A 13875-nucleotide genomic window follows, 5' to 3' on the forward strand; every position below is an offset into this window, starting at 1 on the left:
AGCTGTAATTGATAGGGCTAATAGAGCCTATTTCTTCACAACTTATTATCAGAATTAATAATATAATAATTTTATAAAGTACCCAAATGCATGCGTCTCAAAGTACTGTACAAACACAGAGAATCATATACTGTAGACATACAGCATATTAAGAGTATACATAATATAAAAAGAAATTACACAAATCACTGGTTTTATTGCTATTTAATTAAGGGGAGTTTTGCCGCATTTAATCTTAGACAATTATCAGGTGTAGTCTTAATATAATTGTGTGTCAATTAATTGGACTGCCTGCACATTTACTACTGACAAAATAAAACTTTATTATTATTACTAACAAATCTGTTCATATAGTTTTGTGCATTTTTACCCTTGAATGCATAGGGTTTTTAATAACAAATTCATTCAGTTGAGATAAAGTATTAAAAAAAAGCCTTATTTTCAATAACACTTCATTACATATGATGTGGGGTAGTAATCACTTACTACATAACGTTTTTAAACAGATTTCATAATGACATTCACTCAACAGTCAAATGGCCTTCTGGATGACATTATTAAGTGTAAAAAATCTTCTGATGCATTCTGCATTTAACTGTTTCCAAAGAAAACATAATATATAGATATACATAGTGCCATAACAGCAGAAAACAAGACAAGGTTGTATTTCATACATGTGGAGTCTAGTGTTCTTAAACAACATCTGATTTTGGAATCGCTGCCATAAATATAAAACCCAGTGAAGAAAAGGGATATCCAGTAGAGTTGAAGGTAAAGTGGTAAATTAAGAACATAAGAACATAAGAAAGTTTACAAACGAGAGGAGGCCATTCAGCCCATCTTGCTCGTTTGGTTGTTAGTAGCTTATTGATCCCAAAATCTCATCAAGCAGCTTCTTGAAGGATCCCAGGGTGTCAGCTTCAACAACATTACTGGGGAGTTGATTCCAGACCCTCACAATTCTCTGTAAAAAAGTGCCTCCTATTTTCTGTTCTGAATGCCCCTTTGTCTAAACTCCATTTGTGACCCCTGGTCCTCGTTTCTTTTTTCAGGCTGAAAAAGTCCCTTGGGTCGACACTGTCAATACCTTTTAGAATTTTGAATGCTTGAATTAGGTCGCCACGTAGTCTTCTTTGTTTAAGACTGAACAGATTCAATTCTTTTAGCCTGTCTGCATATGACATGCCTTTTAAGCCCGGAATAATTCTGGTCGCTCTTCTTTGCACTCTTTCTAGAGCAGCAATATCTTTTTTATAGCGAGGTGACCAGAACTGAACACAATATTCAAGATGAGGTCTTACTAGTGCATTGTACAGTTTTAACATTACTTCCCTTGATTTAAATTCAACACTTTTCACAATGTATCCGAGCATCTTGTTAGCCTTTTTTATAGCTTCCCCACATTGTCTAGATGAAGACATCAAAAACTCCTAGGTCTTTTTCATAGATTCCTTCTCCAATTTCAGTATCTCCCATATGATATTTATAATGTACATTTTTATTTCCTGTGTGCAGTACCTTACACTTTTCTCTATGAAATGTCATTTGCCATGTGTCTGCCCAGTTCTGAATCTTGTCTAGATCATTTTGAATGACCTTTGCTGCTGCAACAGTGTTTGCCACTCCTCCTACTTTTGTGTCGTCTGCAAATTTAACAAGTTTGCTTACTATACCAGAATCTAAATCATTAATGTAGATTAGGAATAGCAGAGGACCTAATACTGATCCCTGTGGTACACCACTGGTTACCACACTCCATTCTGAGGTTTTTCCTCTAATCAGTACTTTCTGTTTTCTACATGTTAACCATTCCCTAATCCATGTACATGCGTTTCCTTGAATCCCAACTGCGTTCAGTTTGAGAATTAATCTTTTGTGCGGGACTTTGTCAAAAGCTTTCTGGAAATCTAAATAAACCATGTCATATGCTTTGCAATTATCCATTATCGATGTTGCATCCTCAAAAAAATCTAGCAAGTTAGTTAGACACGATCTCCCTTTCCTAAAACCATGTTGACTGTCTCCCAGGACCCTGTTACCATATAGGTAATTTTCCATTTTGGATCTTATTATAGTTTCCATAAGTTTGCATATAATAGAAGTCAGGCTTACTGGTCTGTAGTTACCTGGTTCAGTTTTGTTTCCCTTTTTGTGGATCGGTATTACGTTTGCAATTTTCCAGTCTGTCGGTACCACCCCTGTGTCAAGAGACTGCTGCTTGAACTGGTAAAGTGCAGGAATTGACAGCACAGAATTAGGAGGAAAATACAATGTCAGATTTCAGAATAGGCCAGAAAAACCTGACGCACCAATGGTCTCTTGTGCTCTGGTCAGTTTCTGAAGGGCTGATTGCAGCCCTGCTTAGCTACGCAGGGCTGCCAGTCGGGACTGCATTTCCTTGATATCTTCCTCCGCCTCGTCCTCGGATGTTGCTGTTGCTCCGGTGGGCTCCATCTCATAAGAACATAAGAACATAAGAAAGTTTACAAACGAGAGGAGGCCATTCGGCCCATCTTGCTCGTTTGGTTGTTAGTAGCTTATTGATCCCAAAATCTCATCAAGCAGCTTCTTGAAGGATCCCAGGGTGTCAGCTTCAACAACATTACTGGGGAGTTGATTCCAGACCCTCACAATTCTCTGTAAAAAAGTGCCTCCTATTTTCTGTTCTGAATGCCCCTTTGTCTAAACTCCATTTGTGACCCCTGGTCCTTGTTTCTTTTTTCAGGCTGAAAAAGTCCCTTGGGTCGACACTGTCAATACCTTTTAGAATTTTGAATGCTTGAATTAGGTCGCCACGTAGTCTTCTTTGTTCAAGACTGAACAGATTCAATTCTTTTAGCCTGTCTGCATATGACATGCCTTTTAAGCCCGGAATAATTCTGGTCGCTCTTCTTTGCACTCTTTCTAGAGCAGCAATATCTTTTTTATAGCGAGGTGACCAGAACTGAACACAATATTCAAGATGAGGTCTTACTAGTGCATTGTACAGTTTTAACATTACTTCCCTTGATTTAAATTCAACACTTTTCACAATGTATCCGAGCATCTTGTTAGCCTTTTTTATAGCTTCCCCACATTGTCTAGATGAAGACATCAACAAAAACTCCTAGGTCTTTTTCATAGATTCCTTCTCCAATTTCAGTATCTCCCATATGATATTTATAATGTACATTTTTATTTCCTGTGTGCAGTACCTTACACTTTTCTCTATTAAATGTCATTTGCCATGTGTCTGCCCAGTTCTGAATCTTGTCTAGATCATTTTGAATGACCTTTGCTGCTGCAACAGTGTTTGCCACTCCTCCTACTTTTGTGTCGTCTGCAAATTTAACAAGTTTGCTTACTATACCAGAATCTAAATCATTAATGTAGATTAGGAATAGCAGAGGACCTAATACTGATCCCTGTGGTACACCACTGGTTACCACACTCCATTCTGAGGTTTTTCCTCTAATCAGTACTTTCTGTTTTCTACATGTTAACCACTCCCTAATCCATGTACATGCGTTTCCTTGAATCCCAACTGCGTTCAGTTGGAGAATTAATCTTTTGTGCGGGACTTTGTGAAAAGCTTTCTGGAAATCTAAATAAACCATGTCATATGCTTTGCAATTATCCATTATCGATGTTGCATCCTCAAAAAAATCTAGCAAGTTAGTTAGACACGATCTCCCTTTCCTAAAACCATGTTGACTGTCTCCCAGGACCCTGTTACCATATAGGTAATTTTCCATTTTGGATCTTATTATAGTTTCCATAAGTTTGCATATAATAGAAGTCAGGCTTACTGGTCTGTAGTTACCTGGTTCAGTTTTGTTTCCCTTTTTGTGGATCGGTATTACGTTTGCAATTTTCCAGTCTGTCGGTACCACCCCTGTGTCAAGAGACTGCTGCTTGAACTGGTAAAGTGCAGGAATTGACAGCACAGAATTAGGAGGAAAATACAATGTCAGATTTCAGAATAGGCCAGAAAAACCTGACGCACCAATGGTCTCTTGTGCTCTGGTCAGTTTCTGAAGGGCTGATTGCAGCCCTGCTTAGCTACGCAGGGCTGCCAGTCGGGACTGCATTTCCTTGATATCTTCCTCCGCCTCGTCCTCGGATGTTGCTGTTGCTCCGGTGGGCTCCATCTCATAAGAACATAAGAACATAAGAAAGTTTACAAACGAGAGGAGGCCATTCGGCCCATCTTGCTCGTTTGGTTGTTAGTAGCTTATTGATCCCAAAATCTCATCAAGCAGCTTCTTGAAGGATCCCAGGGTATCAGCTTCAACAACATTACTGGGGAATTGATTCCAGACCCTCACAATTCTCTGTGTAAAAAAGTGTCTCCTATTTTCTGTTCTGAATGCCCCTTTTTCTAAACTCCATTTGTGACCCCTGGTCCTTGTTTCTTTTTTCAGGCTGAAAAAGTCCCTTGGGTCGACACTGTCAATACCTTTTAGAATTTTGAATGCTTGAATTAGGTCGCCACGTAGTCTTCTTTGTTCAAGACTGAACAGATTCAATTCTTTTAGCCTGTCTGCATATGACATGCCTTTTAAACCCGGAATAATTCTGGTCGCTCTTCTTTGCACTCTTTCTACAGCAGCAATATCTTTTTTATAGCGAGGTGACCAGAACTGAACACAATATTCAAGATGAGGTCTTACTAGTGCATTGTACAGTTTTAACATTACTTCCCTTGATTTAAATTCAACACTTTTCACAATGTATCCGAGCATCTTGTTAGCCTTTTTTATAGCTTCCCCACATTGTCTAGATGAAGACATTTCTGAGTCAACAAAAACTCCTAGGTCTTTTTCATAGATTCCTTCTCCAATTTCAATATCTCCCATATGATATTTATAATGTACATTTTTATTTCCTGCGTGCAGTACCTTACACTTTTCTCTATTAAATGTCATTTGCCATGTGTCTGCCCAGTTCTGAATCTTGTCTAGATCATTTTGAATGACCTTTGCTGCTGCAACAGTGTTTGCCACTCCTCCTACTTTTGTGTCGTCTGCAAATTTAACAAGTTTGCTTACTATACCAGAATCTAAATCATTAATGTAGATTAGGAATAGCAGAGGACCTAATACTGATCCCTGTGGTACACCGCTGGTTACCACACTCCATTCTGAGGTTTTTCCTCTAATCAGTACTTTCTGTTTTCTACATGTTAACCACTCCCTAATCCATGTACATGTGTTTCCTTGAATCCCAACTGCGTTCAGTTTGAGAATTAATCTTTTGTGCGGGACTTTGTCAAAAGCTTTCTGGAAATCTAAATAAACCATGTCGGATGCTTTGCAATTATCCATTATCGATGTTGCATCCTCAAAAAAATCAAGCAAGTTAGTTAGGCACGATCTCCCTTTCCTAAAACCATGTTGACTGTCTCCCAGTACCCTGTTACCATATAGGTAATTTTCCATTTTGGATCTTATTATAGTTTCCATAAGTTTGCATATAATAGAAGTCAGGCTTACTGGTCTGTAGTTACCTGATTCAGTTTTGTTTCCCTTTTTGTGGATCGGTATTACGTTTGCAATTTTCCAGTCTGTCGGTACCACCCCTGTGTCAAGAGACTGCTGCATGATCTTGGTTAGCGGTTTGTAAATTACTTCTTTCATTTCTTTGAGTACTACTGGGAGGATCTCATCCGGCCCAGGGGATTTGTTTATTTTAAGAGCTCCTAGTCCCTTTAACACTTCTGCCTCAGTTATGCTAAAGTTATTTAAAACTGGACAGGAACTGGATGACATGTGGGGCATGTTGTCAGTATCTTCCTTTGTAAAAACTTGTGAAAAGTAATCATTTAACATATTTGCTATTTTTTTTCTTCATCTACGATTTTGCTCTCTGGGAGGGCGTCTGTGACTTTGCAGGGGGCTTTACCAAGGGCACCTGAATAGACATAATTAACCAATATTGAGCACTTGCTCATTTAAATATTTTAAATTGAAGAGCAGCTTCATTACGAGAGTTATGACTATAAAGTGACTGCAACCATGAAGCCAGTAGTAGCTTGCGAGTTCCAAACACTGGACTGTGCAATTTACAGTATATTTCTATAACAGATAAAAGCGTCGGGTTACAGTACCTGCAGTGATCTCAAACAGAATCTTGTCCACCTCCATCTCTGCTTCTTCCTCCATTTCATCCTGATCCTCCATTCCTTCAACAGCATCTTCCAGCATTTCCTCAATGATACCAGCCTAAGAACAGAAAAGTACGAGATTGCCTCATGAAATAAGGAAAACAATAGCCACCTTCAAAAGCTAGTGCTCAGACTGATACTTCTACATAAAGTTGTCAGTTAAGTCTCAAAATAGCAATAAATTAATTGGGCGCACAAAATATAATCGTTTGACTAAATATCGATGATTGTACCGCCCACATATACTTTTGCTCCTTTCCTCTTCCTGCGATGTTATTATTTTAATATCATTGCTGTGAAGTAAACTCTTGCGCACAACAATTGAGGGACGTACTTATAACGCATTTTCAAAACTGATTCGTTGGTAGGATGGGACCAGCAAATCAGATGCTAGTTAACACAAGCAGGAGAAGAAGAGCACGCCCACTTATAAACTTAAACAATATTATTAACTATACACGTTACAAAAATGTAATTATTGAATCGATTATCCAGTATTTATAATCAGGAATGGAGTTGAAAATTTGATTTTTCTATTTAATCATTGCAGCCCTACTTCCACATCATTTACAGAGGCGTCAGTACAAAATTTTATATATTCAATATAATTTCACAGGTCTCACATTTCCCAAATAAGACACATTATGGCAAACGTGTATTTGATTTTTTTATGGTATATTTTTCGTGGCTAGTAATGGATGTGGTGCGACACATCAATTCAAATGTCACAGGCTTACGAGCACCATAAAAGCTCCAAACAGCTGAAGCCATTAAATTGTTAAGCTACTCTCGCTCTCAGTATATTTTCTTTTTACCTCAGTTTGTCAGACTGCTCATGAGAATGCTACTAGCTGCTTCCAAGCTATGCATCTCTTCAATAGAAAGCAGCTGTGTGCCTCACCTTCATCATTTCTTTGGAGAGCTCCCTCATGGTGGCCTGGATCTCCAGGATCTTCACCAGGTTCTGCATGGCTTTCATGACCTCTGTGCTCTTCTGCAAAGTCCCTGCTACTCTCAGAACAGCTGGGAAACAAAGCAATAATGTGGATTCAATTTCACTTTGTTACACTATGCTGCCCTATTCTGTATGTCCAAAACCCTTTTGATGTCTTGAGTGGTGTCTAGATTTTACAAAGATTATTACTTACCCCCCTGTCTAGATAATGTATTTGAATAAGAAAGAGCAACATTCCCAGCATCTGACTGAGTACAGGACATGGCTCCAACTAGAATTACTCTAATTACAAGTACTCTGCTTCCTGTGTTTTAACCAGCTGAATTTCCACTGATTTCTCAGCTGCTATGTTTGTGTACATCCTTGCTGTGATCTAAATCTATGTTGGCTGTCTATTAAAATGTTAACACTATACAACTATTTATCAGAAATACTGTAATTTCCCAGCAATACCTTTCTTAAGAAGCAGTACCACATTTCAGCTCTGCAAGTTAGTTGGGACATCGTCTGTCTATTGATATACCAAGAATCTGTGGCAGCAGTTTTAAATTGTCATGCATTAAAATAATGAGAGCTAACATGCATTTGGGGCTGTTTTTTGCAGAGCTATGAGGGAACTACTGGCCCCATGCCAGACTCCAGCTAGGGACTGTGTCCTTAGATTCCCAAATTTCTTAACCATCCAAAATGCCAATCTGTGCCTGAGCTTAATCAAAGCAACGTCTTACAGGGAAGGAGTTTAATATCCCATGACCAGGCCGACCAGCCCCCCGGCTTCAAACACTGCTAAGTACTTACTGAGTTGATTCTTCATGCTGAGCTGCAGAGAGTTCATCTGAACTTTGGAAGCGTACAGTTTAACGGCCCTTCTCGACCGAACAATCTCCTTGCTAGTATAACACACACATCCCTCTGACCCTTCTTGGCAGCATCCTTAACTGAGTGCTTCACTTTCTGGTAAAGGAGACTATGCCCACTGTGAACTCACAGTAAATTCATGCTGATCGTGTACATTACTGCAGAATGCTAGCCTTGAAAACATGCATGCTTTGGTATCTCTTCTATTTGTAAGCAAAGCACTTTTAATCAGGGTTGGGGGTCAATTCCTTTTTTTTTTCAATTCCAATTTAAAACAAATTCTCAATTCCAATTCCCGCTCCCTTTTAATCAATTCCAATACCAAGTCTTTCAATGTAATTGAATATGTGGTGTCACTCCTAAAACGTGAACGATTGTTGTAAAACAGGTGAAAGCCAAACTACTTTGTCAAAATGTGCAAACCTTTAAATCAGTAAGGTCTAATGAGCTACTAAAGTGATTCTGAAAATATCTGAAGGTTAAAAAAATACAAAGTGCAGCTCAGATCAAATTTTTTACACCATAGCTGAAATCACATTTCAGTAGGTGTGTGTTACTGTAGGGTTATCTGCAGCTACTAATGCCTAGTTTCCACTGCCTTTTCCCAGGTACAGTTTAACTGGGCGGTCTGGACAAGGTGCTGTTAAAAACGGCTCTCTGCGTTCCACTGTCACTTTGCCAGGTTTCGCAATAGTAGCAGTGCGGCGGTGGATTGTGGGATTAATTGAACATATGCAAACAAGGGACGATGGATAAAGTTCAACAAACATTTGTGGCTGTTTTTATTTTCGGTCTTTACACAGCTGCCGGTAGTCTTTTTAATGAGGTTTCATAATGCAATAAGAGAAAAGTGGTGCAAAACGGCAGCTATTGTTCAAAACTGTCTCTTTACCTCATGCCTTTTGATGATGTACTTCCATACAGAACAGTTTGGCACCGTTGGGTACAAGTCACGAAACTGTACTGTCTGAGGTGTAGCTGAGGTATAGCCGAGTGTCAGTGGAAACACTCTCCAGCTACACCTCACGCAGACCGGCCAGCTCAGCTATACCTGGGGAAAGGCAGTGGAAATTATTATTATTATTATTATTATTATTATTATTATTATTATTTATGTAGCAGGCACCTTTACCCAGGGTGGCTTACAGAGACTAGGGTGTGTGAATTAATCATCAGCTGCAAAGTTACTGAAAATGATTACAAGCCCTTTGCTTTAACCAGTGGACCACACAGCCAATGAGGCATAACTAATAATGGCAGTGTATACCAGAATACACTATTCTACTTGAGTGCACAGAGCTTCAACAGCAATCAAAGTCAGGGGTCAGTGTGTGACCAATAACTTATATCCATTACTTAAATAACAATTGCTCATGAACAAAAAGCCTTTAGAGTCTTGGATCCAGTTATTTAGATCTACCCATAATATGATCATTTAAAATATGCCATTGTGTAGGTGTCAAAGTGAACTCTATTTTCTAACTTCTTATTTCAAAAGATCTAAATAGAACACTGTGCTGCACATTCCCTTGTTGAATGCTCTTCACTCAGACCCCTGACCACATTCAAATCCCAGTTAAAACCAAGCTCTGTGTTCTTAACTGTGTAATTGTTAAGTGCTCTGAGATCAATTGTTATTGACAGGGTATTTTTTTTAACCTACCTCGTATCTGCCTGTCGATCACTCGCATCTCTTTTCACATCTTTACAAAAAGCTGCTTTTGTCACAATATTTGTAATTCTGAACAATGGATCAGATCAACAGCAAGTAAGTATCATCAGAAAATATCATTGTATGATTAGGTGCCTAACCAATCAACACAGACCAGACCAGGTGTCCAATACAAACACTGAACATTTATTCTGAAAGGAAATATACAAACAGCTTTTAGTCATGTCCTAAAACTAGGCATAACAAACTAATATAGGTAATTTACTAGATCACATATGCTTTCTAACATTATTTTTCAGATTAAATTATTCACATTTTACAGTGCAGCAAAACACAGTGAAAACCTTTAATACAGTAAAGCAACAGTATTTGGGAGTGTTATGAAAGTAATTGTTTAAGAGTGTTATTACACGTCTCCCTCTCGGTCCAACTCCTTTGGGGTACCTAACCATCGTTTCAGGGGTTTCATTTGCTAAGTTCTATACACCAAAATGTATATTATAAATGTGGTGGTCTTCAGATGCCAATTATTTTACAAAATACAAATATCTGGATCAAGCAAAGTTTTTTTGGTTTGTTTAGCCTTTTGAAAGCATTAATCACTATACTGTAATGTGTATGTATTTGCCATACCTACACTGTGGAACCTGTTCCCATTAGAACAAAGGACAGGCTTTTTGTTGCAAGACCTGTTTTATCATGTTCAGTGCTACTTTGCCTACTGGGGAAAACTTTAAAAATGTGTAAATTGTTTCATGTGACACATAAAAATGTGTTCTCCTTGATGGACTACAGTGTACACTCTCATACCTAAATATAACTGACATGCCACAGTTGGAGTGTTATTTTGTGGCACACCATGTGCTTGCCTGTGCATACACAAATGATTTTAGCTCAGAAAACAAGGAAACGCCCATCTGAAGGGGGTGCGATGGACTGAGTTTAGCACCTACAGTTCTTTTTAATATACTTTTTTTTTCACAATTCAGCTAATTTATGTGACTACCTGATGAGCAACAAATTGGGTTTGATAAAATTGTAAACATACACGAGTTTGTAGGTGAACTACAGTGTTGTTTGGTTTTTTTTGTTTGTTTGTTTTTGCGATATCTCACATCATACAATGGCTAGTATTTCACTTGTGCAATTTTTACTTTATAGTGTATCAGTGGTTGAACCTAGTGCTTAATGATACAGTATTACTTGTTAGATTTTTACCTTCATAATCGTTGTACAGCGCAGTAGTGCTTTTTGCAAATACGCCGTGTGTAGCTACTCGTTCAAACAATCAAGGAATATATATATATATACATATATATATAATTTTGTATAACTTATTTTCAAAGCCAAGGCCACATCTATAAAATAAATACATAAACAGATAAAACAAAATAAAATAAATGGTGCTGGGTCAGAAAGATAATCTTATAATATATTGAACGCCACAAACTGAATAAAACACGTACCTAAAGTTACTTAATACCGTTCATGCAGTCACAGGCAATGAAGGGACACCCGATTTATTACCACTACTCAGACTACCAAACCAGACACTGTTGATATTATACGCTGATGTCATGTTTCTGGTAGAGAAGTTGTGTAGTAGCTTGACGCCGCCTGATGTAAAGAAAACATACACTGACATAAATCTGACAAAATGTCATTCCCTCACCAGATCTTCTGGAAGTTTTTATTGTGATTTCCTGAACAGTCCCATTTTCTACAGGTAATCTGAACAAAATAACCGAAACAGACCCCGTATTGGGGCTAAAACTATGGTGTTCCGTACATTGTGTGTAAATTGTGTAATCATTTGCTGAGAAAATGTCCTGGCAGGTGTTAACAGCCGTCGTCCTCATAAATCTCATGGAATATCAGGCTTTCAATATGTTATCCACATTTCCACAACATGAACTAGTCAAGTTTGATGTACCTGTACTACTATTAACCACGTGTGTGAATGCTTTATGAATGTGTTGGAAGGACTGTTTTCTGTAAGAAGTATGAGGTTTGATAAAAAAAAAAAAAAAAAAAATCTCCAAATCACATAAGTTAAAACCACCCTATTAGCATTTATTAGGTACCACTAATGAGCATTATGTTCTAGACTTTTTTTTTTTTTTTCTAGGCAAAGTAATATGCCAGGGCCGCCTAATACTTTACCCCAATTAATTTAGACTATTTATCAAATTTTGTATAACAACACAAAAAAGTTCAGTTGCAATGTTTTCTGTTCTATCACATAACGTGATAATTTAGGATAAAACAATCCAGCTCACTCTGTTACCTGTTACTCCCAGTGGGCATAGGTGGCATTACTTAAAGTTACAGTAAAACTACAAATCTATATGCTACAAAGCAGAGTATAAGAGATTCAAGGGTAGTGGACAGTAAATCAACTTGTCTTCTTACTGTAGTAAGAATATCACAAAGGCAACGTGGCCCGTCGGCAGCCATGTACAGTCTACCAGGTTTGCTGTTTACCATGGTGGCGAATATTAGAGAGTGGTTCTGTTTTTGAGTGATCAGAAGAGCTAAATAGTGTTATGTTTCAGACCCAACTAGCTCTTACTAGTACATATGTGCAAGCAATTTGATTGTGCAAAAAAAAAAAAAAAAAAAAAAAAAAAGAAATTTGCATAGGTATAGAACCCAGTCAAATATAACTGATTTCTCTCATACAAAAGGTCTGTCTTAATTCTAGACTTGTTCATTATATGCCACTTCATTTCTGAAGTCCATGTTGACTTATTAAATCAAGTTTGCAGTTCATGAAACCAATTCCAGCTATTTTAAAAGGGATATTAGATACTCATTCTAATAAACACCCTTAAAAGAGCAAGTAGCAGGGCTCCGATATCTATAGCGTTACACGTCCCACGTGTTGCTACAGCTGCTTAAATAACGTGCCTGTCATTTCTTTTCATTCTTAACCTTGACAGCTTCTTACACTTATAACTTTAAACTCTTTGTTTCACTTTTTTTTTTTTTTTTTTTTTTTAAGCATTCAATAAAATACAGAACCTAATAAATTTTGCACAATTAATGCTCAAGACAACACAAAACCAGATGCATCTATAAAAGTTTCACTGACCATTAGGTAAAGATTAGTGCTAAATATGGTTTGTGAAACCAGCAGACACTTTTTAGCTAGTATTGCTTTCCCTTGGATAATACCCACTTAATACATTTTCTTCCCCATGCAAGGTATAATTATATTGAATATGGATTAGAGAAACACACTACACACAATATATGCTGTAAATGTAATTTTATTTAAGATTCAGTAAAATGTCTACACTGAGTTCACTGCACAAAGCTATAGCAAAACAATACAAATGAACAAGGGGGTTTTAAATGCTTAAGGTATCTGCTATTCACAAAAAAAAAAAAAAAAAAAAACATTTCATATCAATCATTTGGCTTTAAGAGTATCACCGCTATCGCTTTGTAAAGCATTTGAAGTTTGCACAAGTTTGTCTTGGATACAGAGGCACCTACCACCTGAGCATCAACAGTCTGTCAAATCTGTGGTCTTGCCCACCATGACTAAAACTAACTTACACACAGTACAGTGCAACAAAACTAAAAATCTCAATACCTGCCTGAAACCTGATTTACTCCCCCAGATTAGAAGATCAAGTTTGAACGCAACCTAGTGTCAATAGAAAAATCAGTGAAGTCGATGAATCAGTAATCTATTGACTGAATTAATTGCAAAAGTACCTCAGTGCTCATGGTAATATAATCAAGTGCACAACAACTTTTTTTTTTTTTTTTTTTTTTTTTTTAAAAAACAAGTGAAAACAAAATATGAAACTTACTGGTGAATAACATTTAACATTACTGTTATGTTTTTCTTTTTCAATGTACCTATTTAACAAAGCACATGTTAATTTGGGTAATTGTTTTGCAATAACATGCATGTACATATATGTGTTAGCACTACAATTGAATCAGAAGCCTTACTTTTCTGTCTGCAGGCCAAGTCCTTGCCTCAAAAGAAGATCTAATTCTGAGAAACAACTATACAGCTGAATTTGAAAGTTGGGTTTAAATGCATTTATTTTGTTAATATTAAATTTTATCACAGTACATTGAACAGCCTTGTGCTTTTGTAGTGTAACCCTGTTGTAAACAATTCTGACATACAACATGAAGCTCAATTAATGACAACAGTACAAATTCACTAACATACAACACACCTTGATTTTTAACAGGTATTCACCATTTTCAAGTTTTTAA

At 37.3% G+C, this 13875-nt stretch overlaps 1 pseudogene; it reads right to left on the reverse strand.

Annotated features, from left to right (window-relative positions):
- Nucleotides 1–3883: 3883 nt before the first annotated feature.
- LOC121326227 lies at nucleotides 3884–10854 on the reverse strand (annotated as a pseudogene).
- Between the last annotated feature and the right edge of the window lie 3021 nt (nucleotides 10855–13875).

Source organism: Polyodon spathula, chromosome 2 (genome assembly GCF_017654505.1).
Source record: "Polyodon spathula isolate WHYD16114869_AA chromosome 2, ASM1765450v1, whole genome shotgun sequence".
Lineage (NCBI taxonomy): Eukaryota > Metazoa > Chordata > Actinopteri > Acipenseriformes > Polyodontidae > Polyodon > Polyodon spathula.